This window comes from Lithobates pipiens, unplaced genomic scaffold (assembly GCF_037356315.1).
Source record: "Lithobates pipiens isolate NorthernLeopardFrog02 unplaced genomic scaffold, aLitPip1_a1.2 Scaffold_30, whole genome shotgun sequence".
NCBI lineage: Eukaryota > Metazoa > Chordata > Amphibia > Anura > Ranidae > Lithobates > Lithobates pipiens.
The window spans coordinates 184,513,579-184,532,583 of record NW_027507791.1 but is presented as its reverse complement, the minus strand read 5'-3'; the positions used below and the strand labels follow the sequence as shown (position 1 = coordinate 184,532,583).

Sequence of the window (19,005 nt, the reverse complement as noted above, 5' to 3'; positions counted from 1 at the left end):
TTTGTCAAGAGAGTTGTAAGTAGGGGGCAAGATTGCCTACGGCCACATCACTCTGAATGCGCTCAATCTCGTCTGATCTCGCATGCTAAGCAGGGTCTGGCCTGGTTAGTACCTGGTTGGGAGACCGCCTGGGAATACCGGGTGCCGTAGGCTTTTTTCCATTATGTTGTTGGCTTTGGCGACCTGCTGTATTTTTCCTCTCGATTGCCCGAGGTGACCACCTTGGCTTTTGTCAAGAGAGTTGTAAATAGGGTGCAAGATCGCCTACGGCCACATTACCCTTAATGCGCTCGTTCTCGTATGCTAAGCAGGGTCGGGCTGGTTGGTACCTGGATGGGGGGCCGCCTGGGAATACCAGGTGCCGTAGGCTTTTTTCCATTATGTTGTTGGCTTTGGCGACCTGCTGTATTTTTCCTCTTGGTTGCCCGAGGTGACCACCTTGGCTTTTGTCAAGAGAGTTGTACGTAGGGTGCAAGATCGCATACGGCCACATCACCCTGAATGCGCTCGATCTCGTCTGATCTCGGATACTAAGCAGGGTCGCGCCTGGTTAGTATCTGCATGGGAGACCGCCTGGGAATACCAGGTGCCGTAGGCTTTTTTCCATTATGTTGTTGGCTTTGGCGACCTGCTGTATTTTTCCTCTCGATTGCCCGAGGTGACCACCTGGGCTTTTGTCAAGAGAGTTGTAAGTAAGGTGCAAGATCGCCTACAGCCACATAACCCTGAATGCGCTCAATCTCGTCTGATCTCGGATGCTAAGCAGGGTCAGCTCTGGTTAGTACCTGGATGGGAGACCGCCTGGGAATACCAGGTGCCGTAGGCTTTTTTCCATTATGTTGTTGGCTTTGGCGACCTGCTGTATTTTTCCTCTCGATTGCCCGAGGTGACCACCTGGGCTTTTGTCAAGAGAGTTGTAAGTAGGGTGCAAGATCGCCTACGGCCACATCACCCTGAATGCGCTCAATCTCGTCTGATCTCGGATGCTAAGCAGGGTCGGGCCTGGTTAGTACCTGGATGGGAGACCGTCTGGGAATACCAGGTGCCGTAGGCTTTTTTCCATTATGTTGTTGGCTTTGGCGACCTGCTGTATTTTTCCTCTTGATTGCCCGAGGTGACCACCTTGGCTTTTGTCAAGAGAGTTGTAAGTAGGGTGCAAGATTGCCTACGGCCACATCACCCTAAATGCGCTCGATCTCGTCTGATCTCGGATGCTAAGCAGGGTCGGGCCTGGTTAGTACCTGGATGGGAGACCGCCTGGGAATACCAGGTGCCGTAGGCTTTTTTCCATTATGTTGTTGGCTTTGGCGACCTGCTGTATTTTTCCTCTCGATTGCCCGAGGTGACCACCTGGGCTTTTGTCAAGAGAGTTGTAAGTAAGGTGCAAGATCGCCTACAGCCACATCACCCTGAATGCGCTCAATCTCGTCTGATCTCGGATGCTAAGCAGGGTCGGCTCTGGTTAGTACCTGGATGGGAGACCGCCTGGGAATACCAGGTGCCGTAGGCTTTTTTCCATTATGTTGTTGGCTTTGGCGACCTGCTGTATTTTTCCTCTCGATTGCCCGAGGTGACCACCTGGGCTTTTGTCAAGAGAGTTGTAAGTAAGGTGCAAGATCGCCTACAGCCACATCACCCTGAATGCGCTCAATCTCGTCTGATCTCGGATGCTAAGCAGGGTCGGCTCTGGTTAGTACCTGGATGGGAGACCGCCTGGGAATACCAGGTGCCGTAGGCTTTTTTCCATTATGTTGTTGGCTTTGGCGACCTGCTGTATTTTTCCTCTCGATTGCCCGAGGTGACCACCTGGGCTTTTGTCAAGAGAGTTGTAAGTAGGGTGCAAGATCGCCTACGGCCACATCACCCTGATTGCGCTCAATCTCATCTGATCTCGGATGCTAAGCAGGGTCGGGCCTGGTTAGTACCTGGATGGGAGACCATCTGGGAATACCAGGTGCCGTAGGCTTTTTTCCATTATGTTGTTGGCTTTGGCGACCTGCTGTATTTTTCCTCTTGATTGCCTGAGGTGACCACCTTGGCTTTTGTCAAGAGAGTTGTAAGTAGGGGGCAAGATTGCCTACGGCCACATCACCCTGAATGCGCTCGATCTCTTCTGATCTCGGATGCTAAGCAGGGTCGGGCCTGGTTAGTACCTGGATGGGAGACCGCCTGGGAATACCAGGTGCCGTAGGCTTTTTTCCATTATGTTGTTGGCTTTGGCGACCTGCTGTATTTATCCTCTCTATTACCCGAGGTGACCACCTGGGCTTTTGTCAAGAGAGTTGTAAGTAAGGTGCAAGATTGCCTACAGCCACATCACCCTGAATGCGCTCAATCTCGTCTGATCTCGGATGCTAAGCAGGGTCGTACCTGGATGGGAGACCGCCTGGGAATACCAGGTGCCGTAGGCTTTTTTCCATTATGTTGTTGGCTTTGGCGACCTGCTGTATTTTTCCTCTCGATTGCCCGAGCTGACCACCTTGGCTTTTGTCAAGAGAGTTGTAAGTAGGGTGCAAGATCGCCTACGGCCACATCACCCTGAATGCGCTCGATCTCGTCTGATCTCGGATGCTAAGCAGGGTCGGGCCTGGTTAGTACCTGGATGGGAGACCGCCTGGGAATACCAGGTGCCGTAGGCTTTTTTCCATTATGTTGTTGGCTTTGGCGACCTGCTGTATTTTTCCTCTCGATTGCCCGAGGTGACCACCTGGGCTTTTGTCAAGAGAGTTGTAAGTAAGGTGCAAGATTGCCTACAGCCACATCACCCTGAATGCGCTCAATCTCGTCTGATCTCGGATGCTAAGCAGGGTCGTACCTGGATGGGAGACCGCCTGGGAATACCAGGTGCCGTAGGCTTTTTTCCATTATGTTGTTGGCTTTGGCGACCTGCTGTATTTTTCCTCTCGATTGCCCGAGCTGACCACCTTGGCTTTTGTCAAGAGAGTTGTAAGTAGGGTGTAAGATCGCCTACGGCCACATCACCCTGAATGCGCTCGATCTCGTCTGATCTCGGATGCCAAGCAGGGTCGGACCTGGTTAGTACCTGGATGGGAGACCGCCTGGGAATACCAGGTGCCGTAGGCTTTTTTCCATTATGTTGTTGGCTTTGGCGACCTGCTGTATTTTTCCTCTCGATTGCCCGAGGTGACCACCTGGGCTTTTGTCAAGAGAGTTGTAAGTAAGGTGCAAGATCGCCTACAGCCACATCACCCTGAATGCGCTCAATCTCGTCTGATCTCGGATGCTAAGCAGGGTCGGCTCTGGTTAGTACCTGGATGGGAGACCGCCTGGGAATACCAGGTGCCGTAGGCTTTTTTCCATTATGTTGTTGGCTTTGGCGACCTGCTGTATTTTTCCTCTCGATTGCCCGAGGTGACCACCTGGGCTTTTGTCAAGAGAGTTGTAAGTAGGGTGCAAGATCGCCTACGGCCACATCACCCTGAATGCGCTCAATCTCATCTGATCTCGGATGCTAAGCAGGGTCGGGCCTGGTTAGTACCTGGATGGGAGACCATCTGGGAATACCAGGTGCCGTAGGCTTTTTTCCATTATGTTGTTGGCTTTGGCGACCTGCTGTATTTTTCCTCTTGATTGCCCGAGGTGACCACCTTGGCTTTTGTCAAGAGAGTTGTAAGTAGGGGGCAAGATTGCCTACGGCCACATCACCCTGAATGCGCTCGATCTCTTCTGATCTCGGATGCTAAGCAGGGTCGGGCCTGGTTAGTACCTGGATGGGAGACCGCCTGGGAATACCAGGTGCCGTAGGCTTTTTTCCATTATGTTGTTGGCTTTGGCGACCTGCTGTATTTATCCTCTCTATTACCCGAGGTGACCACCTGGGCTTTTGTCAAGAGAGTTGTAAGTAAGGTGCAAGATTGCCTACAGCCACATCACCCTGAATGCGCTCAATCTCGTCTGATCTCGGATGCTAAGCAGGGTCGTACCTGGATGGGAGACCGCCTGGGAATACCAGGTGCCGTAGGCTTTTTTCCATTATGTTGTTGGCTTTGGCGACCTGCTGTATTTTTCCTCTCGATTGCCCGAGCTGACCACCTTGGCTTTTGTCAAGAGAGTTGTAAGTAGGGTGCAAGATCGCCTACGGCCACATCACCCTGAATGCGCTCGATCTCGTCTGATCTCGGATGCTAAGCAGGGTCGGGCCTGGTTAGTACCTGGATGGGAGACCGCCTGGGAATACCAGGTGCCGTAGGCTTTCTTCCATTATGTTGTTGGCTTTGGCGACCTGCTGTATTTTTCCTCTCGATTGCCCGAGGTGACCACCTTGGCTTTTTTCAAGAGAGTTGTAAGTAGGGTGCAAGATCACCTATGGCCACATCACCCTCAATGCGCTCAATCTTGTCTGATCTTGGATGCTAAGCAGGGTCGGGCCTGGTTAGTACCTGGATGGGAGACCGCCTGGGAATACCAGGTGCCGTAGGCTTTTTTCCATTATGTTGTTGGCTTTGGCGACCTGCTGTATTTTTCCTCTTGGTTGCCCGAGGTGACCACCTTGGCTTTTGTCAAGAGAGTTGTACGTAGGGTGCAAGATCGCATACGGCCACATCACCCTGAATGCGCTCGATCTCGTCTGATCTCGGATACTAAGCAGGGTCGCGCCTGGTTAGTATCTGCATGGGAGACCGCCTGGGAATACCAGGTGCCGTAGGCTTTTTTCCATTATGTTGTTGGCTTTGGCGACCTGCTGTATTTTTCCTCTCGATTGCCCGAGGTGACCACCTGGGCTTTTGTCAAGAGAGTTGTAAGTAAGGTGCAAGATTGCCTACAGCCACATAACCCTGAATGCGCTCAATCTCGTCTGATCTCGGATGCTAAGCAGGGTCGGCTCTGGTTAGTACCTGGATGGGAGACCGCCTGGGAATACCAGGTGCCGTAGGCTTTTTTCCATTATGTTGTTGGCTTTGGCGACCTGCTGTATTTTTCCTCTCGATTGCCCGAGGTGACCACCTGGGCTTTTGTCAAGAGAGTTGTAAGTAGGGTGCAAGATCGCCTACGGCCACATCACCCTGAATGCGCTCAATCTCGTCTGATCTCGGATGCTAAGCAGGGTCGGGCCTGGTTAGTACCTGGATGGGAGACCGTCTGGGAATACCAGGTGCCGTAGGCTTTTTTCCATTATGTTGTTGGCTTTGGCGACCTGCTGTATTTTTCCTCTTGATTGCCCGAGGTGACCACCTTGGTTTTTGTCAAGAAGGTTGTAAGTAGGGTGCAAGATTGCCTACGGCCACATCACCCTGAATGCGCTCGATCTCGTCTGATCTCGGATGCTAAGCAGGGTCGGGCCTGGTTAGTACCTGGATGGGAGACCGCCTGGGAATACCAGGTGCCGTAGGCTTTTTTCCATTATGTTGTTGGCTTTGGCGACCTGCTGTATTTTTCCTCTCGATTGCCCGAGGTGACCACCTGGGCTTTTGTCAAGAGAGTTGTAAGTAAGGTGCAAGATTGCCTACGGCCACATCACCCTGAATGTGCTCGATCTCGTCTGATCTCGGATGCTAAGCAGGGTCGGGCCTGGTTAGTACCTGGATGGGAGACCGCCTGGGAATACCAGGTGCCGTAGGCTTTTTTCCATTATGTTGTTGGCTTTGGCGACCTGCTGTATTTTTCCTCTTGGTTGCCCGAGGTGACCACCTTGGCTTTTGTCAAGAGAGTTGTACGTAGGGTGCAAGATCGCATACGGCCACATCACCCTGAATGCGCTCGATCTCGTCTGATCTCGGATACTAAGCAGGGTCGCGCCTGGTTAGTATCTGCATGGGAGACCGCCTGGGAATACCAGGTGCCGTAGGCTTTTTTCCATTATGTTGTTGGCTTTGGCGACCTGCTGTATTTTTCCTCTCGATTGCCCGAGGTGACCACCTGGGCTTTTGTCAAGAGAGTTGTAAGTAAGGTGCAAGATCGCCTACAGCCACATAACCCTGAATGCGCTCAATCTCGTCTGATCTCGGATGCTAAGCAGGGTCGGCTCTGGTTAGTACCTGGATGGGAGACCGCCTGGGAATATCAGGTGCCGTAGGCTTTTTTCCATTATGTTGTTGGCTTTGGCGACCTGCTGTATTTTTCCTCTCGATTGCCCGAGGTGACCACCTGGGCTTTTGTCAAGAGAGTTGTAAGTAGGGTGCAAGATCGCCTGCGGCCACATCACCCTGAATGCGCTCAATCTCGTCTGATCTCGGATGCTAAGCAGGGTCGGGCCTGGTTAGTACCTGGATGGGAGACCGTCTGGGAATACCAGGTGCCGTAGGCTTTTTTCCATTATGTTGTTGGCTTTGGCGACCTGCTGTATTTTTCCTCTTGATTGCCCGAGGTGACCACCTTGGCTTTTGTCAAGAGAGTTGTAAGTAGGGTGCAAGATTGCCTACGGCCACATCACCCTGAATGCGCTCGATCTCGTCTGATCTCGGATGCTAAGCAGGGTCGGGCCTGGTTAGTACCTGGATGGGAGACCGCCTGGGAATACCAGGTGCCGTAGGCTTTTTTCCATTATGTTGTTGGCTTTGGCGACCTGCTGTATTTTTCCTCTAGATTGCCCGAGGTGACCACCTGGGCTTTTGTCAAGAGAGTTGTAAGTAAGGTGCAAGATCACCTACAGCCACATCACCCTGAATGCGCTCAATCTCGTCTGATCTCGGATGCTAAGCAGGGTCGGCTCTGGTTAGTACCTGGATGGGAGACCGCCTGGGAATACCAGGTGCCGTAGGCTTTTTTCCATTATGTTGTTGGCTTTGGCGACCTGCTGTATTTTTCCTCTCGATTGCCCGAGGTGACCACCTGGGCTTTTGTCAAGAGAGTTGTAAGTAGGGTGCAAGATCGCCTACGGCCACATCACCCTGAATGCGCTCAATCTCGTCTGATCTCGGATGCTAAGCAGGGTCGGGCCTGGTTAGTAACTGGATGGGAGACCGTCTGGGAATACCAGGTGCCGTAGGCTTTTTTCCATTATGTTGTTGGCTTTGGCGACCTGCTGTATTTTTCCTCTTGATTGCCCGAGGTGACCACCTTGGCTTTTGTCAAGAGAGTTGTAAGAAGGGTGCAAGATTGCCTACGGCCATATCACCCTGAATGCGCTCGATCTCGTCTGATCTCGGATGCTAAGCAGGGTCAGGCCTGGTTAGTACCTGGATGGGAGACCGCCTGGGAATACCAGGTGCCGTAGGCTTTTTTCCATTATGTTGTTGGCTTTGGCGACCTGCTGTATTTTTCCTCTCGATTGCCCGAGGTGACCACCTGGGCTTTTGTCAAGAGAGTTGTAAGTAAGGTGCAAGATTGCCTACAGCCACATCACCCTGAATGCGCTCAATCTCGTCTGATCTCGGATGCTAAGCAGGGTCGTACCTGGATGGGAGACCGCCTGGGAATACCAGGTGCCGTAGGCTTTTTTCCATTATGTTGTTGGCTTTGGCGCCCTGCTGTATTTTTCCTCTCCGTTGCCCGAGGTGATCACCTTGGCTTTTGTCAAGAGAGTTGTAAGTAGGGTGCAAGATCGCCTACGGCCACATCACCCTGAATACGCTCGATCGCGTCTGATCTCGGAAGCTAAACAGGGTCGGGCCTGGTTAGTTCCTGGATGGGAGACCGCCTGGGAATACCAGGTGCCGTAGGCTTTTTTCCATTATGTTGTTGCCTTTGGCGACCTGCTGTATTTTTCCTCTCGATTGCCCGAGGTGACCACCTTGGCTTTTGTCAAGAGAGTTGTAAGTAGGGTGCACGATCGCCTACAGCCACATCACCCTGAATGCGCTCGATCTCGTCTGATCTCGGATGCTAAGCAGGGTCGGGCCTGGTTAGTACCTGGATGGGAGACCGCCTGGGAATACCAGGTGCCGTAGGCTTTCTTCCATTATGTTGTTGGCTTTGGCGACCTGCTGTATTTTTCCTCTCGATTGCCCGAGGTGACCACCTTGGCTTTTTTCAAGAGAGTTGTAAGTAGGGTGCAAGATCACCTATGGCCACATCACCCTCAATGCGCTCAATCTTGTCTGATCTTGGATGCTAAGCAGGGTCGGGCCTGGTTAGTACCTGGATGGGAGACCGCCTGGGAATACCAGGTGCCATAGGCTTTTTTCCATTATGTTGTTGGCTTTGGCGACCTGCTGTATTTTTCCTCTTGGTTGCCCGAGGTGACCACCTTGGCTTTTGTCAAGAGAGTTGTACGTAGGGTGCAAGATCGCATACGGCCACATCACCCTGAATGCGCTCGATCTCGTCTGATCTCGGATACTAAGCAGGGTCGCGCCTGGTTAGTATCTGCATGGGAGACCGCCTGGGAATACCAGGTGCCGTAGGCTTTTTTCCATTATGTTGTTGGCTTTGGCGACCTGCTGTATTTTTCCTCTCGATTGCCCGAGGTGACCACCTGGGCTTTTGTCAAGAGAGTTGTAAGTATGGTGCAAGATCGCCTACAGCCACATAACCCTGAATGCGCTCAATCTCGTCTGATCTCGGATGCTAAGCAGGGTCGGCTCTGGTTAGTACCTGGATGGGAGACTGCCTGGGAATACCAGGTGCCGTAGGCTTTTTTCCATTATGTTGTTGGCTTTGGCGACCTGCTGTATTTTTCCTCTCGATTGCCCGAGGTGACCACCTGGGCTTTTGTCAAGAGAGTTGTAAGTAGGGTGCAAGATCGCCTACGGCCACATCACCCTGAATGCGCTCAATCTCGTCTGATCTCTGATGCTAAGCAGGGTCGGGCCTGGTTAGTACCTGGATGGGAGACCGTCTGGGAATACCAGGTGCCGTAGGCTTTTTTCCATTATGTTGTTGGCTTTGGCGACCTGCTGTATTTTTCCTCTTGATTGCCCGAGGTGACCACCTTGGCTTTTGTCAAGAGAGTTGTAAGTAGGGTGCAAGATTGCCTACGGCCACATCACCCTGAATGCGCTCGATCTCGTCTGATCTCGGATGCTAAGCAGGGTCGGGCCTGGTTAGTACCTGGATGGGAGACCACCTGGGAATACCAGGTGCCGTAGGCTTTTTTCCATTATGTTGTTGGCTTTGGCGACCTGCTGTATTTTTCCTCTCGATTGCCTGAGGTGACCACCTGGGCTTTTGTCAAGAGAGTTGTAAGTAAGGTGCAAGATCGCCTACAGCCACATCACCCTGAATGCGCTCAATCTCGTCTGATCTCGGATGCTAAGCAGGGTCGGCTCTGGTTAGTACCTGGATGGGAGACCGCCTGGGAATACCAGGTGCCGTAGGCTTTTTTCCATTATGTTGTTGGCTTTGGCGACCTGCTGTATTTTTCCTCTTGATTGCCCGAGGTGACCACCTTGGCTTTTGTCAAGAGAGTTGTAAGTAGGGTGCAAAATTGCCTACGGCCACATCACCCTGAATGCGCTCGATCTCGTCTGATCTCGGATGCTAAGCAGGGTCGGGCCTGGTAGTACCTGGATGGGAGACCGCCTGGGAATACCAGGTGCCGTAGGCTTTTTTCCATTATGTTGTTGGCTTTGGCGACCTGCTGTATTTTTCCTCTTGGTTGCCCGAGGTGACCACCTTGGCTTTTGTCAAGAGAGTTGTACGTAGGGTGCAAGATCGCATACGGCCACATCACCCTGAATGCGCTCGATCTCGTCTGATCTCGGATACTAAGCAGGGTCGCGCCTGGTTAGTATCTGCATGGGAGACCGCCTGGGAATACCAGGTGCCGTAGGCTTTTTTCCATTATGTTGTTGGCTTTGGCGACCTGCTGTATTTTTCCTCTCGATTGCCCGAGGTGACCACCTGGGCTTTTGTCAAGAGAGTTGTAAGTAAGGTGCAAGATCGCCTACAGCCACATAACCCTGAATGCGCTCAATCTCGTCTGATCTCGGATGCTAAGCAGGGTCGGCTCTGGTTAGTACCTGGATGGGAGACCGCCTGGGAATACCAGGTGCCGTAGGCTTTTTTCCATTATGTTGTTGGCTTTGGCGACCTGCTGTATTTTTCCTCTCGATTGCCCGAGGTGACCACCTGGGCTTTTGTCAAGAGAGTTGTAAGTAGGGTGCAAGATCGCCTACGGCCACATCACCCTGAATGCGCTCAATCTCGTCTGATCTCGGATGCTAAGCAGGGTCGGGCCTGGTTAGTACCTGGATGGGAGACCGTCTGGGAATACCAGGTGCCGTAGGCTTTTTTCCATTATGTTGTTGGCTTTGGCGACCTGCTGTATTTTTCCTCTTGATTGCCCGAGGTGACCACCTTGGCTTTTGTCAAGAGAGTTGTAAGTAGGGTGCAAGATTGCTTACGGCCACATCACCCTGAATGCGCTCGATCTCGTCTGATCTCGGATGCTAAGCAGGGTCGGGCCTGGTTAGTACCTGGATGGGAGACCGCCTGGGAATACCAGGTGCCGTAGGCTTTTTTCCATTATGTTGTTGGCTTTGGCGACCTGCTGTATTTTTCCTCTCGATTGCCCGAGGTGACCACCTGGGCTTTTGTCAAGAGAGTTGTAAGTAAGGTGCAAGATCGCCTACAGCCACATCACCCTGAATGCGCTCAATCTCGTCTGATCTCGGATGCTAAGCAGGGTCGGCTCTGGTTAGTACCTGGATGGGAGACCGCCTGGGAATACCAGGTGCCGTAGGCTTTTTTCCATTATGTTGTTGGCTTTGGCGACCTGCTGTATTTTTCCTCTCGATTGCCCGAGGTGACCACCTGGGCTTTTGTCAAGAGAGTTGTAAGTAAGGTGCAAGATCGCCTACAGCCACATCACCCTGAATGCGCTCAATCTCGTCTGATCTCGGATGCTAAGCAGGGTCGGGCTTGGTTGGTCCCTGGATGGGAGACCGCCTGGGAATACCAGGTGCCGTAGGCTTTTTTCCATTATGTTGTTGGCTTTGGCGACCTGCTGTATTTTTCCTCTCGATTGCCCGAGGTGACCACCTGGGCTTTTGTCAAGAGAGTTGTAAGTAGGGTGCAAGATCGCCTACGGCCACATCACCCTGAATGCGCTCAATCTCGTCTGATCTCGGATGCTAAGCAGGGTCGGGCCTGGTTAGTACCTGGATGGGAGACCGTCTGGGAATAACAGGTGCCGTAGGCTTTTTTCCATTATGTTGTTGGCTTTGGCGACCTGCTGTATTTTTCCTCTTGATTGCCCGTGGTGACCACCTTGGCTTTTGTCAAGAGAGTTGTAAGTAGGGTGCAAGATTGCCTATGGCCACATCACCCTGAATGCGCTCGATCTCTTCTGATCTCGGATGCTAAGCAGGGTCGGGCCTGGTTAGTACCTGGATGGGAGACCGCCTGGGAATACCAGGTGCCGTAGGCTTTTTTCCATTATGTTGTTGGCTTTGGCGACCTGCTGTATTTATCCTCTCTATTACCCGAGGTGACCACCTTGGCTTTTGTCAAGAGAGTTGTAAGTAGGGTGCAAAGATCGCCTACGGCCACATCACCCTGAATGCGCTCGATCTCGTCTGATCTCGGATGCTAAGCAGGGTCAGGCCTGGTTAGTACCTGGATGGGAGACCGCCTGGGAATACCAGGTGCCGTAGGCTTTTTTCCATTATGTTGTTGGCTTTGGCGACCTGCTGTATTTTTCCTCTCGATTGCCCGAGGTGACCACCTGGGCTTTTGTCAAGAGAGTTGTAAGTAAGGTGCAAGATTGCCTACAGCCACATCACCCTGAATGCGCTCAATCTCGTCTGATCTCGGATGCTAAGCAGGGTCGTACCTGGATGGGAGACCGCCTGGGAATACCAGGTGCCGTAGGCTTTTTTCCATTATGTTGTTGGCTTTGGCGACCTGCTGTATTTTTCCTCTCGATTGCCCGAGCTGACCACCTTGGCTTTTGTCAAGAGAGTTGTAAGTAGGGTGCAAGATCGCCTACGGCCACATCACCCTGAATGCGCTCGATCTCGTCTGATCTCGGATGCCAAGCAGGGTCGGACCTGGTTAGTACCTGGATGGGAGACCGCCTGGGAATACCAGGTGCCGTAGGCTTTTTTCCATTATGTTGTTGGCTTTGGCGACCTGCTGTATTTTTCCTCTCGATTACCCGAGGTGACCACCTTGGCTTTTGTCAAGAGAGTTGTAAGTAGGGTGCCAGATCGCCTACGGCCACATCACCCTGAATGCGCTCGATTTCGTCTGATCTCGGATGCTAAGCAGGGTCGGGCCCGGTTAGTACCTGGATGGGAGACCGCCTGGGAATATTAGGTGCCGTAGGCTTTTTTCCATTATGTTGTTGGCTTTGGCGACCTGCTGTATTTTTCCTCTCGATTGCCCGAGGTGACCACCTGGGCTTTTGTCAAGAGAGTTGTAAGTAAGGTGCAAGATTGCCTACAGCCACATCACCCTGAATGCGCTCAATCTCATCTGATCTCGGATGCTAAGCAGGGTCGGGCCTGGTTAGTACCTGGATGGGAGACCGCCTGGGAATACCAGGTGCCGTAGGCTTTTTTCCATTATGTTGTTGGCTTTGGCGCCCTGCTGTATTTTTCCTCTCGATTGCCCGAGGTGATCACCTTGGCTTTTGTCAAGAGAGTTGTAAGTAGGGTGCAAGATCGCCTACGGCCACATCACCCTGAATACGCTCGATCGCGTCTGATCTCGGAAGCTAAACAGGGTCGGGCCTGGTTAGTTCCTGGATGGGAGACCGCCTGGGAATACCAGGTGCCGTAGGCTTTTTTCCATTATGTTGTTGCCTTTGGCGACCTGCTGTATTTTTCCTCTCGATTGCCCGAGGTGACCACCTTGGCTTTTGTCAAGAGAGTTGTAAGTAGGGTGCACGATCGCCTACAGCCACATCACCCTGAATGCGCTCGATCTCGTCTGATCTCGGATGCTAAGCAGGGTCGGGCCTGGTTAGTACCTGGATGGGAGACCGCCTGGGAATACCAGGTGCCGTAGGCTTTCTTCCATTATGTTGTTGGCTTTGGCGACCTGCTGTATTTTTCCTCTCGATTGCCCGAGGTGACCACCTTGGCTTTTTTCAAGAGAGTTGTAAGTAGGGTGCAAGATCACCTATGGCCACATCACCCTCAATGCGCTCAATCTTGTCTGATCTTGGATGCTAAGCAGGGTCGGGCCTGGTTAGTACCTGGATGGGAGACCGCCTGGGAATACCAGGTGCCGTAGGCTTTTTTCCATTATGTTGTTGGCTTTGGCGACCTGCTGTATTTTTCCTCTTGGTTGCCCGAGGTGACCACCTTGGCTTTTGTCAAGAGAGTTGTACGTAGGGTGCAAGATCGCCTACGGCCACATCACCCTGAATGCGCTCAATCTCGTCTGATCTCGGATGCTAAGCAGGGTCGGGCCTGGTTAGTACCTGGATGGGAGACCGTCTGGGAATACCAGGTGCCGTAGGCTTTTTTCCATTATGTTGTTGGCTTTGGCGACCTGCTGTATTTTTCCTCTTGATTGCCCGAGGTGACCACCTTGGCTTTTGTCAAGAGAGTTGTAAGTAGGGTGCAAGATTGCCTACGGCCACATCACCCTGAATGCGCTTGATCTCGTCTGATCTCGGATGCTAAGCAGGGTCGGGCCTGGTTAGTACCTGGATGGGAGACCGCCTGGGAATACCAGGTGCCGTAGGCTTTTTTCCATTATGTTGTTGGCTTTGGCGACCTGCTGTATTTTTCCTCTCGATTGCCCGAGGTGACCACCTGGGCTTTTGTCAAGAGAGTTGTAAGTAAGGTGCAAGATTGCCTACAGCCACATCACCCTGAATGCGCTCAATCTCGTCTGATCTTGGATGCTAAGCAGGGTCGTACCTGGATGGGAGACCGCCTGGGAATACCAGGTGCCGTAGGCTTTTTTCCATTATGTTGTTGGCTTTGGCGACCTGCTGTATTTTTCCTCTCGATTGCCCGAGCTGACCACCTTGGCTTTTGTCAAGAGAGTTGTAAGTAGGGTGCAAGATCGCCTACGGCCACATCACCCTGAATGCGCTCGATCTCGTCTGATCTCGGATGCCAAGCAGGGTCGGGCATGGTTAGTACCTGGATGGGAGACCGCCTGGGAATACCAGGTGCCGTAGGCTTTTTTCCATTATGTTGTTGGCTTTGGCGACCTGCTGTATTTTTCCTCTCGATTACCCGAGGTGACCACCTTGGCTTTTGTCAAGAGAGTTGTAAGTAGGGTGCAAGATCGCCTACAGCCACATCACCCTGAATGCGCTCGATCTCGTCTGATCTCGGATGCTAAGCAGGGTCGGGCCTGGTTAGTACCTGGATGGGAGACCGCCTGGGAATACCAGGTGCCGTAGGCTTTTTTTCATTATGTTGTTGGCTTTGGCGACCTGCTGTATTTTTCCTCTTGATTGCCCGAGGTGACCACCTTGGCTTTTGTCAAGAGAGTTGTAAGTAGAGTGCAAGATCGCCTACGGCCACATCACCCTGAATGCGCTCGATCTCATCTGATCTCGGATGCTAAGCAGGGATGGCCCTGGTTAGTACCTGGATGGGAGACCACCTGGGAATACCAGATGCCGTAGGCTTTTTTCCATTATGTTGTTGGCTTTGGCGACCTGCTGTATTTTTCCTCTCCATTGCCCGAGGTGACCACCTTGGCTTTTGTCAAGAGAGTTGTAAGTAGGGTGCAAGATTGCCTACGGCCACATCACCCTGAATGCGCTCGATCTCGTCTGATCTCGGATGCCAAGCAGGGTCGGGCCTGGTTAGTACCTGGATGGGAGACCGCCTGGGAATACCAGGTGCCGTAGGCTTTTTTCCATTATGTTGTTGGCTTTGGCGACCTGCTGTATTTTTCCTCTCGATTGCCCGAGGTGACCACCTTGGCTTTTGTCAAGAGAGTTGTAAGTAGGGTGCAAGATCACCTACGGCCACATCACCCTGAATGCGCTCGATCTCGTCTGATCTCGGATGCTAAGCAGGGTCGGGCCTGGTTAGTACCTGGATGGGAGACCGCCTGGGAATACTAGGTGCCGTAGGCTTTTTTCCATTATGTTGTTGGCTTTGGCGACCTGCTGTATTTTTCCTCTTGATTGCCCGAGGTGACCACCTTGGCTTTTGTCAAGAGAGTTGTAAGTAGAGTGCATTGTCGCCTACGGCCACATCACCCTGAATGCGCTCAATCTCGTCTGATCTCGGATGCTAAGCAGGGTTGGCCCTGGTTAGTACCTGGATGGGAGACCGCCTGGGAATACCAGGTGCCGTAGGCTTTTTTCCATTATGTTGTTGGCTTTGGCGACCTGCTGTATTTTTCCTCTCGATTGCCAGAGGTGAACACCTTGGCTTTTGTCAAGAGAGTTGTAAGTAGGGTGCAAGATTGCCTACGGCCACATCACCCTGAATGCGCTCGATCTCCTCTGATCTCAGATGCCAAGCAGGGTCGGGCCTGGTTAGTACCTGGATGGGAGACCGCCTGGGAATACCAGGTGCCGTAGGCTTTCTTCCATTATGTTGTTGGCTTTGGCGACCTGCTGTATTTTTCCTCTTGATTGCCCGAGGTGACCACCTTGGCTTTTGTCAAGAGAGTTGTAAGTAGGATGCAAGAACGCCTACAGCCACATCACCCTGAATGCACTCGATCGCGTCTGATCTCGGATGCTAAGCAGGGTCGGGCCAGGTTAGTACCTGGATGGGAGACCGCCTGGGAATACCAGGTGCCGTAGGGTTTTTTCCATTATGTTGTTGGCTTTGGCGACCTGCTGTATTTTTCCTCTCTATTGCCCGAGGTGACCACCTTGGCTTTTGTCAAGAGAGTTGTAAGTAGGGTGCAAGATTGCCTACGGCCACATCACCCTGAATGCGCTCGATCTCGTCTGATCTCGGATGCTAAGCAGGGTCGGGCCTGGTTAGTACCTGGATGGGAGACCGCCTGGGAATACCAGGTGCCGTAGGATTTTTTCCATTATGTTGTTGGCTTTGGCGACCTGCTGTATTTTTCCTCTCGATTGCCCGAGGTGACCACCTTGGCTTTTGTCAAGAGAGTTGTAAGTAGGGTGCTAGATCGCCGACGGCCACATCACCCTGAATGCGCTCGATCTCGTCTGATCTCGGATGCTAAGCAGGGTCGGGCCTGGTTAGTACCTGGATGGGAGACCGCCTGGGAATACCAGGTGCCGTAGGCTTTTTTTTATTATGTTGTTGGCTTTAGCGACCTGCTGTATTTTTCCTCTCGATTGCCCGAGGTGACCACCTTGGCTTTTGTCAAGAGAGTTGTAAGTAGGGTGCAAGATCGCCTACGGCCACATCACCCTAAATGCGCTCGATCTCGTCTGATCTCGGATGCTAAGCCGGGTCGGGCCTGGTTAGTACCTGGATCGGAGACCGCCTTGGAATACCAGGTGCCGTAGCCTTTTTTCCATTATGTTGTTGGCTTTGGCGACCTGCTGTATTTTTCCTCTCGATTGCCCGAGGTGACCACCTTGGCTTTTGTCAAGAGAGTTGTAAGTAGGGTGCAGGATTGCCTATGGCAACATCACCCTGTATGCACTCAATCTCATCTGATTTCAGATGCTAAGCAGGGTCGGGCCTGGATGGGAGACCGCCTGGGAATACCGGGCGCCGCAGGCCTTTTTCCATTATGTTGTTGGCTTTGGCGACCTGCTGTATTTTTCTTCTCGATTGCCCGAGGTGACCACCTTGGCTTTTGTCAAGAGAGTTGTAAGTAGGGTGCAAGATTGCCTACGGCCACATCACCCTGAATGCGCTCGATCTCGTCTGATCTCGGACGCTAAGCAGGGTCGGGCCTGGTTAGTACCTGGATGGGAGACCCCCTGGGAATACCAGGTGCCGTAGGCTTTTTTCCATTATGTTGTTGGCTTTGGCGACCTGTTGTATTTTTCCTCTCAATTGCCCGAGGTGACCACCTTGGCTTTTGTCAAGAGAGTTGTAAGTAGTGTGCAAGGTCGCCTACAGCCACATCACCCTGAATGCGCTCGATCTCGTCTGATCTCGGATGCTAAGCAGGTTCGGGCCTGGTTAGTACCTGGATGGGAGACCGCCTGGGAATACCAGGTGCCGTAGGCTTTTTTCCATTACGTTGTTGGCTTTGGCGACCTGCTTTATTTTTCCTCTCGATTGCCCGAGGTGACCACCTTGGCTTTTGTCAAGAGAGTTGTAAGTAGGGTGCAAGATCGCCTACGGCCACATCTCCCTGAATGCGCTCGATCTCGTCTGATCTCGGATGCTAAGCAGGGTCGGGCCTGGTTAGTACCTGGATGGGAGACCGCCTGGGAATACCAGGTGCCGTAGGCTTTTTTCCATTATGTTGTTGGCTTTGGCGACCTGTTGTATTTTTCCTCTTGATTGCCCGAGGTGACCACCTTGGCTTTTGTCAAGAGAGTTGTAAGTAGGGTGCAAGCTCGCCTACGGCCACATCACCCTGAATGCGCTCGATCTCGTCTGATCTCGGATGTTAAGCAGGGTCGGGCCTGGTTAGTACCTGGATGGGAGACCGCCTGGGAATACCAGGTGCCGTAGGCTTTTTTCCATTATGTTGTTGGCTTTGGCGACCTGCTGTATTTTTCCTCTCCATAGCCCGAGGTGACCACCTTGGCTTTTGTCAAGAGAGTTGTAAGTAGGGTGCAAGATAGCCTACAGCCACATCACCCTGAATGCGCTCGATCTCGTCTGATCTCGGATGCTAAGCAGGGTCGGGCCTGGTTAGTACCTGGATGGGAGACGGCCTGGGAATACCAGGTGCCGTAGCCTTTTTTCCATTATGTTGTTGGCTTTGGCGACCTGCTGTATTTTTCCTCTCGATTGCCCGAGGTGACCACCTTGGCTTTTGTCAAGAGAGTTGTAAGTAGGGTGCAAGATTGCCTACGGCTACATCACCCTGTATGCGCTCGATCTCATCTAATCTCGGATGCTAAGCAGGGTCGGGCCTGGTTAGTACCTGGATGGGAGACCGCCTGGCAATACCGGGTGCCGCAGGCTTTTTTCCATTATGTTGTTGGCTTTGGCGACCTGCTGTATTTTTCCTCTCGATTTCCCGAGGTGACCACCTTGGCTTTTGTCAAGAGAGTTGTAAGTAGGGTGCAAGATTGCCTACGGCCACATCACCCTGAATGCGCTTGATTTCGTCTGATCTCGGACGCTAAGCAGGGTCGGGCCTGGTTAGTACCTGGATGGGAGACCGCCTGGGAATACCAGGTGCCGTAGGCTTTTTTCCATTATGTTGTTGGCTTTGGCGACCTGCTGTATTTTTCCTCTCAATTGCCCGAGGTGACCACCTTGGCTTTTGTCAAGAGAGTTGTAAGTAGGGTGCAAGATCGCCTACAGCCACATCACCCTGAATGCGCTCGATCTCGTCTGATCTCGGATGCTAAGCAGGGTCGGGCCTGGTTAGTACCTGGATGGGAGATCGCCTGGGAATACCAGGTGCTTTAGGCTTTTTTCCATTATATTGTTGGCTTTGGCGACCTGCTGTATTTTTCCTCTCGATTGCCCGAGGTGACCACCTTGGCTTTTGTCAAGAGAGTTGTAAGTAGGGTGCAAGATCGCCTACAGCCACATCACCCTGAATGCACTCAATCTCGTCTAATCTCGAATGTTAAGCAGGGTCGGGCCTGGTTAGTACCTGGAGGGGAGACCGCCTGGGAATACCAGGTGCCGTAGGCTTTTTTCCATTATGTTGTTGGCTTTGGCGACCTGCTGTATTTTTCCTCTTGATTGCCCGAGGTGACCACCTTGGCTTTTGTCAAGAGAGATGTAAGTAGGGTGCAAGATCGCCTACGGCCACATCACCCTGAATGCGCTCGATCTCGTCTGATCTCGGATGCTAAGCAGGGTCGGGCCTGGTTAGTACCTGGATGGGAGACCGCCTGGGAATACCAGGTGCCGTAGGCTTTTTTCCATTATGTTGTTGGCTTTGGCGACCTGCTGTATTTTTCCTCTCGATTGCCCGAGGTGACCACCTTGGCTTTTGTCAAGAGAGTTGTAAGTAGGGTGCAAGATCGCCTACGGCCACATCACCATGAATGCGCTCAATCTTGTCTGATCTCGGATGCTAAGCAGGGTCGGGCCTGGTTAGTACCTGGATGGGAGACCGCATGGGAAAACCAGGTGCCATAGGCTTTTTTTCCATTATGTT

General features: G+C 52.3%; 47 non-coding genes and 29 pseudogenes across 47 annotated transcripts; all 76 read left to right on the top strand.

The window, feature by feature from the left end:
- Positions 1-34: 34 nt before the first annotated feature.
- On the top strand, positions 35-153 carry LOC143947066 (5S ribosomal RNA; annotated as a pseudogene).
- A 326-nt stretch (positions 154-479) lies between these two features.
- On the top strand, positions 480-598 carry LOC143946471 (5S ribosomal RNA; annotated as a pseudogene).
- Positions 599-707: 109 nt separating this feature from the next.
- On the top strand, positions 708-826 carry LOC143948462 (5S ribosomal RNA; annotated as a pseudogene).
- A 109-nt stretch (positions 827-935) lies between these two features.
- Positions 936-1,054, top strand: LOC143952763 (5S ribosomal RNA). The gene has a single exon (XR_013267909.1). It is a non-coding gene; the product is annotated as a 5S ribosomal RNA (ribosomal RNA).
- A 109-nt stretch (positions 1,055-1,163) lies between these two features.
- On the top strand, positions 1,164-1,282 carry LOC143950936 (5S ribosomal RNA). The gene has a single exon (XR_013266255.1). It is a non-coding gene; the product is annotated as a 5S ribosomal RNA (ribosomal RNA).
- Positions 1,283-1,391: 109 nt separating this feature from the next.
- On the top strand, positions 1,392-1,510 carry LOC143947042 (5S ribosomal RNA; annotated as a pseudogene).
- Positions 1,511-1,619: 109 nt separating this feature from the next.
- LOC143947041 (5S ribosomal RNA) lies at positions 1,620-1,738 on the top strand (annotated as a pseudogene).
- A 109-nt stretch (positions 1,739-1,847) lies between these two features.
- LOC143952644 (5S ribosomal RNA) lies at positions 1,848-1,966 on the top strand. Its single transcript, XR_013267801.1, has one exon. It is a non-coding gene; the product is annotated as a 5S ribosomal RNA (ribosomal RNA).
- A 109-nt stretch (positions 1,967-2,075) lies between these two features.
- On the top strand, positions 2,076-2,194 carry LOC143946864 (5S ribosomal RNA). The gene has a single exon (XR_013265250.1). It is a non-coding gene; the product is annotated as a 5S ribosomal RNA (ribosomal RNA).
- Positions 2,195-2,520: 326 nt separating this feature from the next.
- Positions 2,521-2,639, top strand: LOC143953182 (5S ribosomal RNA). The gene has a single exon (XR_013268288.1). It is a non-coding gene; the product is annotated as a 5S ribosomal RNA (ribosomal RNA).
- Positions 2,640-2,965: 326 nt separating this feature from the next.
- Positions 2,966-3,084, top strand: LOC143951642 (5S ribosomal RNA). Its single transcript, XR_013266895.1, has one exon. It is a non-coding gene; the product is annotated as a 5S ribosomal RNA (ribosomal RNA).
- A 109-nt stretch (positions 3,085-3,193) lies between these two features.
- Positions 3,194-3,312, top strand: LOC143947040 (5S ribosomal RNA; annotated as a pseudogene).
- A 109-nt stretch (positions 3,313-3,421) lies between these two features.
- On the top strand, positions 3,422-3,540 carry LOC143951752 (5S ribosomal RNA). Its single transcript, XR_013266994.1, has one exon. It is a non-coding gene; the product is annotated as a 5S ribosomal RNA (ribosomal RNA).
- A 109-nt stretch (positions 3,541-3,649) lies between these two features.
- LOC143946852 (5S ribosomal RNA) lies at positions 3,650-3,768 on the top strand. The gene has a single exon (XR_013265249.1). It is a non-coding gene; the product is annotated as a 5S ribosomal RNA (ribosomal RNA).
- A 326-nt stretch (positions 3,769-4,094) lies between these two features.
- Positions 4,095-4,213, top strand: LOC143953170 (5S ribosomal RNA). The gene has a single exon (XR_013268277.1). It is a non-coding gene; the product is annotated as a 5S ribosomal RNA (ribosomal RNA).
- A 109-nt stretch (positions 4,214-4,322) lies between these two features.
- LOC143945772 (5S ribosomal RNA) lies at positions 4,323-4,441 on the top strand (annotated as a pseudogene).
- A 109-nt stretch (positions 4,442-4,550) lies between these two features.
- LOC143946469 (5S ribosomal RNA) lies at positions 4,551-4,669 on the top strand (annotated as a pseudogene).
- A 109-nt stretch (positions 4,670-4,778) lies between these two features.
- On the top strand, positions 4,779-4,897 carry LOC143948505 (5S ribosomal RNA; annotated as a pseudogene).
- Positions 4,898-5,006: 109 nt separating this feature from the next.
- Positions 5,007-5,125, top strand: LOC143952762 (5S ribosomal RNA). Its single transcript, XR_013267908.1, has one exon. It is a non-coding gene; the product is annotated as a 5S ribosomal RNA (ribosomal RNA).
- A 109-nt stretch (positions 5,126-5,234) lies between these two features.
- On the top strand, positions 5,235-5,353 carry LOC143953158 (5S ribosomal RNA). Its single transcript, XR_013268266.1, has one exon. It is a non-coding gene; the product is annotated as a 5S ribosomal RNA (ribosomal RNA).
- Positions 5,354-5,462: 109 nt separating this feature from the next.
- LOC143949099 (5S ribosomal RNA) lies at positions 5,463-5,581 on the top strand. Its single transcript, XR_013265456.1, has one exon. It is a non-coding gene; the product is annotated as a 5S ribosomal RNA (ribosomal RNA).
- Positions 5,582-5,690: 109 nt separating this feature from the next.
- On the top strand, positions 5,691-5,809 carry LOC143946468 (5S ribosomal RNA; annotated as a pseudogene).
- Positions 5,810-5,918: 109 nt separating this feature from the next.
- Positions 5,919-6,037, top strand: LOC143948810 (5S ribosomal RNA; annotated as a pseudogene).
- Positions 6,038-6,146: 109 nt separating this feature from the next.
- LOC143953958 (5S ribosomal RNA) lies at positions 6,147-6,265 on the top strand. Its single transcript, XR_013268992.1, has one exon. It is a non-coding gene; the product is annotated as a 5S ribosomal RNA (ribosomal RNA).
- A 109-nt stretch (positions 6,266-6,374) lies between these two features.
- On the top strand, positions 6,375-6,493 carry LOC143953146 (5S ribosomal RNA). The gene has a single exon (XR_013268255.1). It is a non-coding gene; the product is annotated as a 5S ribosomal RNA (ribosomal RNA).
- Positions 6,494-6,602: 109 nt separating this feature from the next.
- On the top strand, positions 6,603-6,721 carry LOC143947853 (5S ribosomal RNA; annotated as a pseudogene).
- A 109-nt stretch (positions 6,722-6,830) lies between these two features.
- LOC143944253 (5S ribosomal RNA) lies at positions 6,831-6,949 on the top strand (annotated as a pseudogene).
- Positions 6,950-7,058: 109 nt separating this feature from the next.
- LOC143948179 (5S ribosomal RNA) lies at positions 7,059-7,177 on the top strand. The gene has a single exon (XR_013265373.1). It is a non-coding gene; the product is annotated as a 5S ribosomal RNA (ribosomal RNA).
- A 326-nt stretch (positions 7,178-7,503) lies between these two features.
- On the top strand, positions 7,504-7,622 carry LOC143952033 (5S ribosomal RNA). The gene has a single exon (XR_013267249.1). It is a non-coding gene; the product is annotated as a 5S ribosomal RNA (ribosomal RNA).
- Positions 7,623-7,731: 109 nt separating this feature from the next.
- On the top strand, positions 7,732-7,850 carry LOC143951514 (5S ribosomal RNA). The gene has a single exon (XR_013266780.1). It is a non-coding gene; the product is annotated as a 5S ribosomal RNA (ribosomal RNA).
- Positions 7,851-7,959: 109 nt separating this feature from the next.
- LOC143945829 (5S ribosomal RNA) lies at positions 7,960-8,078 on the top strand (annotated as a pseudogene).
- A 109-nt stretch (positions 8,079-8,187) lies between these two features.
- On the top strand, positions 8,188-8,306 carry LOC143946467 (5S ribosomal RNA; annotated as a pseudogene).
- A 109-nt stretch (positions 8,307-8,415) lies between these two features.
- LOC143949092 (5S ribosomal RNA) lies at positions 8,416-8,534 on the top strand (annotated as a pseudogene).
- A 109-nt stretch (positions 8,535-8,643) lies between these two features.
- On the top strand, positions 8,644-8,762 carry LOC143944118 (5S ribosomal RNA; annotated as a pseudogene).
- A 109-nt stretch (positions 8,763-8,871) lies between these two features.
- Positions 8,872-8,990, top strand: LOC143951060 (5S ribosomal RNA). Its single transcript, XR_013266367.1, has one exon. It is a non-coding gene; the product is annotated as a 5S ribosomal RNA (ribosomal RNA).
- A 109-nt stretch (positions 8,991-9,099) lies between these two features.
- On the top strand, positions 9,100-9,218 carry LOC143947038 (5S ribosomal RNA; annotated as a pseudogene).
- A 109-nt stretch (positions 9,219-9,327) lies between these two features.
- On the top strand, positions 9,328-9,445 carry LOC143951687 (5S ribosomal RNA). Its single transcript, XR_013266936.1, has one exon. It is a non-coding gene; the product is annotated as a 5S ribosomal RNA (ribosomal RNA).
- A 109-nt stretch (positions 9,446-9,554) lies between these two features.
- Positions 9,555-9,673, top strand: LOC143946466 (5S ribosomal RNA; annotated as a pseudogene).
- A 109-nt stretch (positions 9,674-9,782) lies between these two features.
- Positions 9,783-9,901, top strand: LOC143948504 (5S ribosomal RNA; annotated as a pseudogene).
- A 109-nt stretch (positions 9,902-10,010) lies between these two features.
- Positions 10,011-10,129, top strand: LOC143952761 (5S ribosomal RNA). The gene has a single exon (XR_013267907.1). It is a non-coding gene; the product is annotated as a 5S ribosomal RNA (ribosomal RNA).
- Positions 10,130-10,238: 109 nt separating this feature from the next.
- On the top strand, positions 10,239-10,357 carry LOC143947451 (5S ribosomal RNA). The gene has a single exon (XR_013265304.1). It is a non-coding gene; the product is annotated as a 5S ribosomal RNA (ribosomal RNA).
- A 109-nt stretch (positions 10,358-10,466) lies between these two features.
- LOC143947037 (5S ribosomal RNA) lies at positions 10,467-10,585 on the top strand (annotated as a pseudogene).
- A 109-nt stretch (positions 10,586-10,694) lies between these two features.
- LOC143947544 (5S ribosomal RNA) lies at positions 10,695-10,813 on the top strand (annotated as a pseudogene).
- A 109-nt stretch (positions 10,814-10,922) lies between these two features.
- On the top strand, positions 10,923-11,041 carry LOC143954587 (5S ribosomal RNA). Its single transcript, XR_013269564.1, has one exon. It is a non-coding gene; the product is annotated as a 5S ribosomal RNA (ribosomal RNA).
- A 109-nt stretch (positions 11,042-11,150) lies between these two features.
- LOC143950683 (5S ribosomal RNA) lies at positions 11,151-11,269 on the top strand. The gene has a single exon (XR_013266028.1). It is a non-coding gene; the product is annotated as a 5S ribosomal RNA (ribosomal RNA).
- A 110-nt stretch (positions 11,270-11,379) lies between these two features.
- Positions 11,380-11,498, top strand: LOC143951397 (5S ribosomal RNA). Its single transcript, XR_013266673.1, has one exon. It is a non-coding gene; the product is annotated as a 5S ribosomal RNA (ribosomal RNA).
- A 326-nt stretch (positions 11,499-11,824) lies between these two features.
- LOC143951641 (5S ribosomal RNA) lies at positions 11,825-11,943 on the top strand. The gene has a single exon (XR_013266894.1). It is a non-coding gene; the product is annotated as a 5S ribosomal RNA (ribosomal RNA).
- A 109-nt stretch (positions 11,944-12,052) lies between these two features.
- On the top strand, positions 12,053-12,171 carry LOC143953908 (5S ribosomal RNA). The gene has a single exon (XR_013268947.1). It is a non-coding gene; the product is annotated as a 5S ribosomal RNA (ribosomal RNA).
- Positions 12,172-12,280: 109 nt separating this feature from the next.
- On the top strand, positions 12,281-12,399 carry LOC143954107 (5S ribosomal RNA). Its single transcript, XR_013269128.1, has one exon. It is a non-coding gene; the product is annotated as a 5S ribosomal RNA (ribosomal RNA).
- Positions 12,400-12,508: 109 nt separating this feature from the next.
- On the top strand, positions 12,509-12,627 carry LOC143952032 (5S ribosomal RNA). The gene has a single exon (XR_013267248.1). It is a non-coding gene; the product is annotated as a 5S ribosomal RNA (ribosomal RNA).
- Positions 12,628-12,736: 109 nt separating this feature from the next.
- LOC143951513 (5S ribosomal RNA) lies at positions 12,737-12,855 on the top strand. The gene has a single exon (XR_013266779.1). It is a non-coding gene; the product is annotated as a 5S ribosomal RNA (ribosomal RNA).
- A 109-nt stretch (positions 12,856-12,964) lies between these two features.
- Positions 12,965-13,083, top strand: LOC143945770 (5S ribosomal RNA; annotated as a pseudogene).
- A 109-nt stretch (positions 13,084-13,192) lies between these two features.
- On the top strand, positions 13,193-13,311 carry LOC143952760 (5S ribosomal RNA). The gene has a single exon (XR_013267906.1). It is a non-coding gene; the product is annotated as a 5S ribosomal RNA (ribosomal RNA).
- Positions 13,312-13,420: 109 nt separating this feature from the next.
- LOC143950270 (5S ribosomal RNA) lies at positions 13,421-13,539 on the top strand. The gene has a single exon (XR_013265688.1). It is a non-coding gene; the product is annotated as a 5S ribosomal RNA (ribosomal RNA).
- A 326-nt stretch (positions 13,540-13,865) lies between these two features.
- On the top strand, positions 13,866-13,984 carry LOC143953236 (5S ribosomal RNA). The gene has a single exon (XR_013268337.1). It is a non-coding gene; the product is annotated as a 5S ribosomal RNA (ribosomal RNA).
- A 109-nt stretch (positions 13,985-14,093) lies between these two features.
- Positions 14,094-14,212, top strand: LOC143951512 (5S ribosomal RNA). The gene has a single exon (XR_013266778.1). It is a non-coding gene; the product is annotated as a 5S ribosomal RNA (ribosomal RNA).
- Positions 14,213-14,321: 109 nt separating this feature from the next.
- LOC143954319 (5S ribosomal RNA) lies at positions 14,322-14,440 on the top strand. Its single transcript, XR_013269322.1, has one exon. It is a non-coding gene; the product is annotated as a 5S ribosomal RNA (ribosomal RNA).
- A 109-nt stretch (positions 14,441-14,549) lies between these two features.
- LOC143950163 (5S ribosomal RNA) lies at positions 14,550-14,668 on the top strand. The gene has a single exon (XR_013265591.1). It is a non-coding gene; the product is annotated as a 5S ribosomal RNA (ribosomal RNA).
- Positions 14,669-14,777: 109 nt separating this feature from the next.
- LOC143952301 (5S ribosomal RNA) lies at positions 14,778-14,896 on the top strand. The gene has a single exon (XR_013267491.1). It is a non-coding gene; the product is annotated as a 5S ribosomal RNA (ribosomal RNA).
- Positions 14,897-15,005: 109 nt separating this feature from the next.
- LOC143954378 (5S ribosomal RNA) lies at positions 15,006-15,124 on the top strand. Its single transcript, XR_013269375.1, has one exon. It is a non-coding gene; the product is annotated as a 5S ribosomal RNA (ribosomal RNA).
- Positions 15,125-15,233: 109 nt separating this feature from the next.
- On the top strand, positions 15,234-15,352 carry LOC143954498 (5S ribosomal RNA). The gene has a single exon (XR_013269484.1). It is a non-coding gene; the product is annotated as a 5S ribosomal RNA (ribosomal RNA).
- Positions 15,353-15,461: 109 nt separating this feature from the next.
- On the top strand, positions 15,462-15,580 carry LOC143953849 (5S ribosomal RNA). Its single transcript, XR_013268893.1, has one exon. It is a non-coding gene; the product is annotated as a 5S ribosomal RNA (ribosomal RNA).
- Positions 15,581-15,689: 109 nt separating this feature from the next.
- LOC143950857 (5S ribosomal RNA) lies at positions 15,690-15,808 on the top strand. The gene has a single exon (XR_013266185.1). It is a non-coding gene; the product is annotated as a 5S ribosomal RNA (ribosomal RNA).
- Positions 15,809-15,917: 109 nt separating this feature from the next.
- On the top strand, positions 15,918-16,036 carry LOC143950744 (5S ribosomal RNA). Its single transcript, XR_013266082.1, has one exon. It is a non-coding gene; the product is annotated as a 5S ribosomal RNA (ribosomal RNA).
- Positions 16,037-16,145: 109 nt separating this feature from the next.
- Positions 16,146-16,264, top strand: LOC143948140 (5S ribosomal RNA; annotated as a pseudogene).
- A 326-nt stretch (positions 16,265-16,590) lies between these two features.
- LOC143950788 (5S ribosomal RNA) lies at positions 16,591-16,709 on the top strand. The gene has a single exon (XR_013266122.1). It is a non-coding gene; the product is annotated as a 5S ribosomal RNA (ribosomal RNA).
- Positions 16,710-16,818: 109 nt separating this feature from the next.
- On the top strand, positions 16,819-16,937 carry LOC143954535 (5S ribosomal RNA). The gene has a single exon (XR_013269517.1). It is a non-coding gene; the product is annotated as a 5S ribosomal RNA (ribosomal RNA).
- Positions 16,938-17,046: 109 nt separating this feature from the next.
- On the top strand, positions 17,047-17,165 carry LOC143944645 (5S ribosomal RNA). The gene has a single exon (XR_013265046.1). It is a non-coding gene; the product is annotated as a 5S ribosomal RNA (ribosomal RNA).
- A 109-nt stretch (positions 17,166-17,274) lies between these two features.
- LOC143950251 (5S ribosomal RNA) lies at positions 17,275-17,393 on the top strand. Its single transcript, XR_013265671.1, has one exon. It is a non-coding gene; the product is annotated as a 5S ribosomal RNA (ribosomal RNA).
- Positions 17,394-17,502: 109 nt separating this feature from the next.
- On the top strand, positions 17,503-17,621 carry LOC143945777 (5S ribosomal RNA; annotated as a pseudogene).
- A 109-nt stretch (positions 17,622-17,730) lies between these two features.
- Positions 17,731-17,849, top strand: LOC143947084 (5S ribosomal RNA; annotated as a pseudogene).
- A 109-nt stretch (positions 17,850-17,958) lies between these two features.
- On the top strand, positions 17,959-18,077 carry LOC143951728 (5S ribosomal RNA). The gene has a single exon (XR_013266972.1). It is a non-coding gene; the product is annotated as a 5S ribosomal RNA (ribosomal RNA).
- A 109-nt stretch (positions 18,078-18,186) lies between these two features.
- On the top strand, positions 18,187-18,305 carry LOC143954819 (5S ribosomal RNA; annotated as a pseudogene).
- A 109-nt stretch (positions 18,306-18,414) lies between these two features.
- On the top strand, positions 18,415-18,533 carry LOC143946038 (5S ribosomal RNA; annotated as a pseudogene).
- A 109-nt stretch (positions 18,534-18,642) lies between these two features.
- Positions 18,643-18,761, top strand: LOC143953133 (5S ribosomal RNA). The gene has a single exon (XR_013268243.1). It is a non-coding gene; the product is annotated as a 5S ribosomal RNA (ribosomal RNA).
- Positions 18,762-18,870: 109 nt separating this feature from the next.
- Positions 18,871-18,989, top strand: LOC143947081 (5S ribosomal RNA; annotated as a pseudogene).
- Positions 18,990-19,005: the final 16 nt, after the last annotated feature.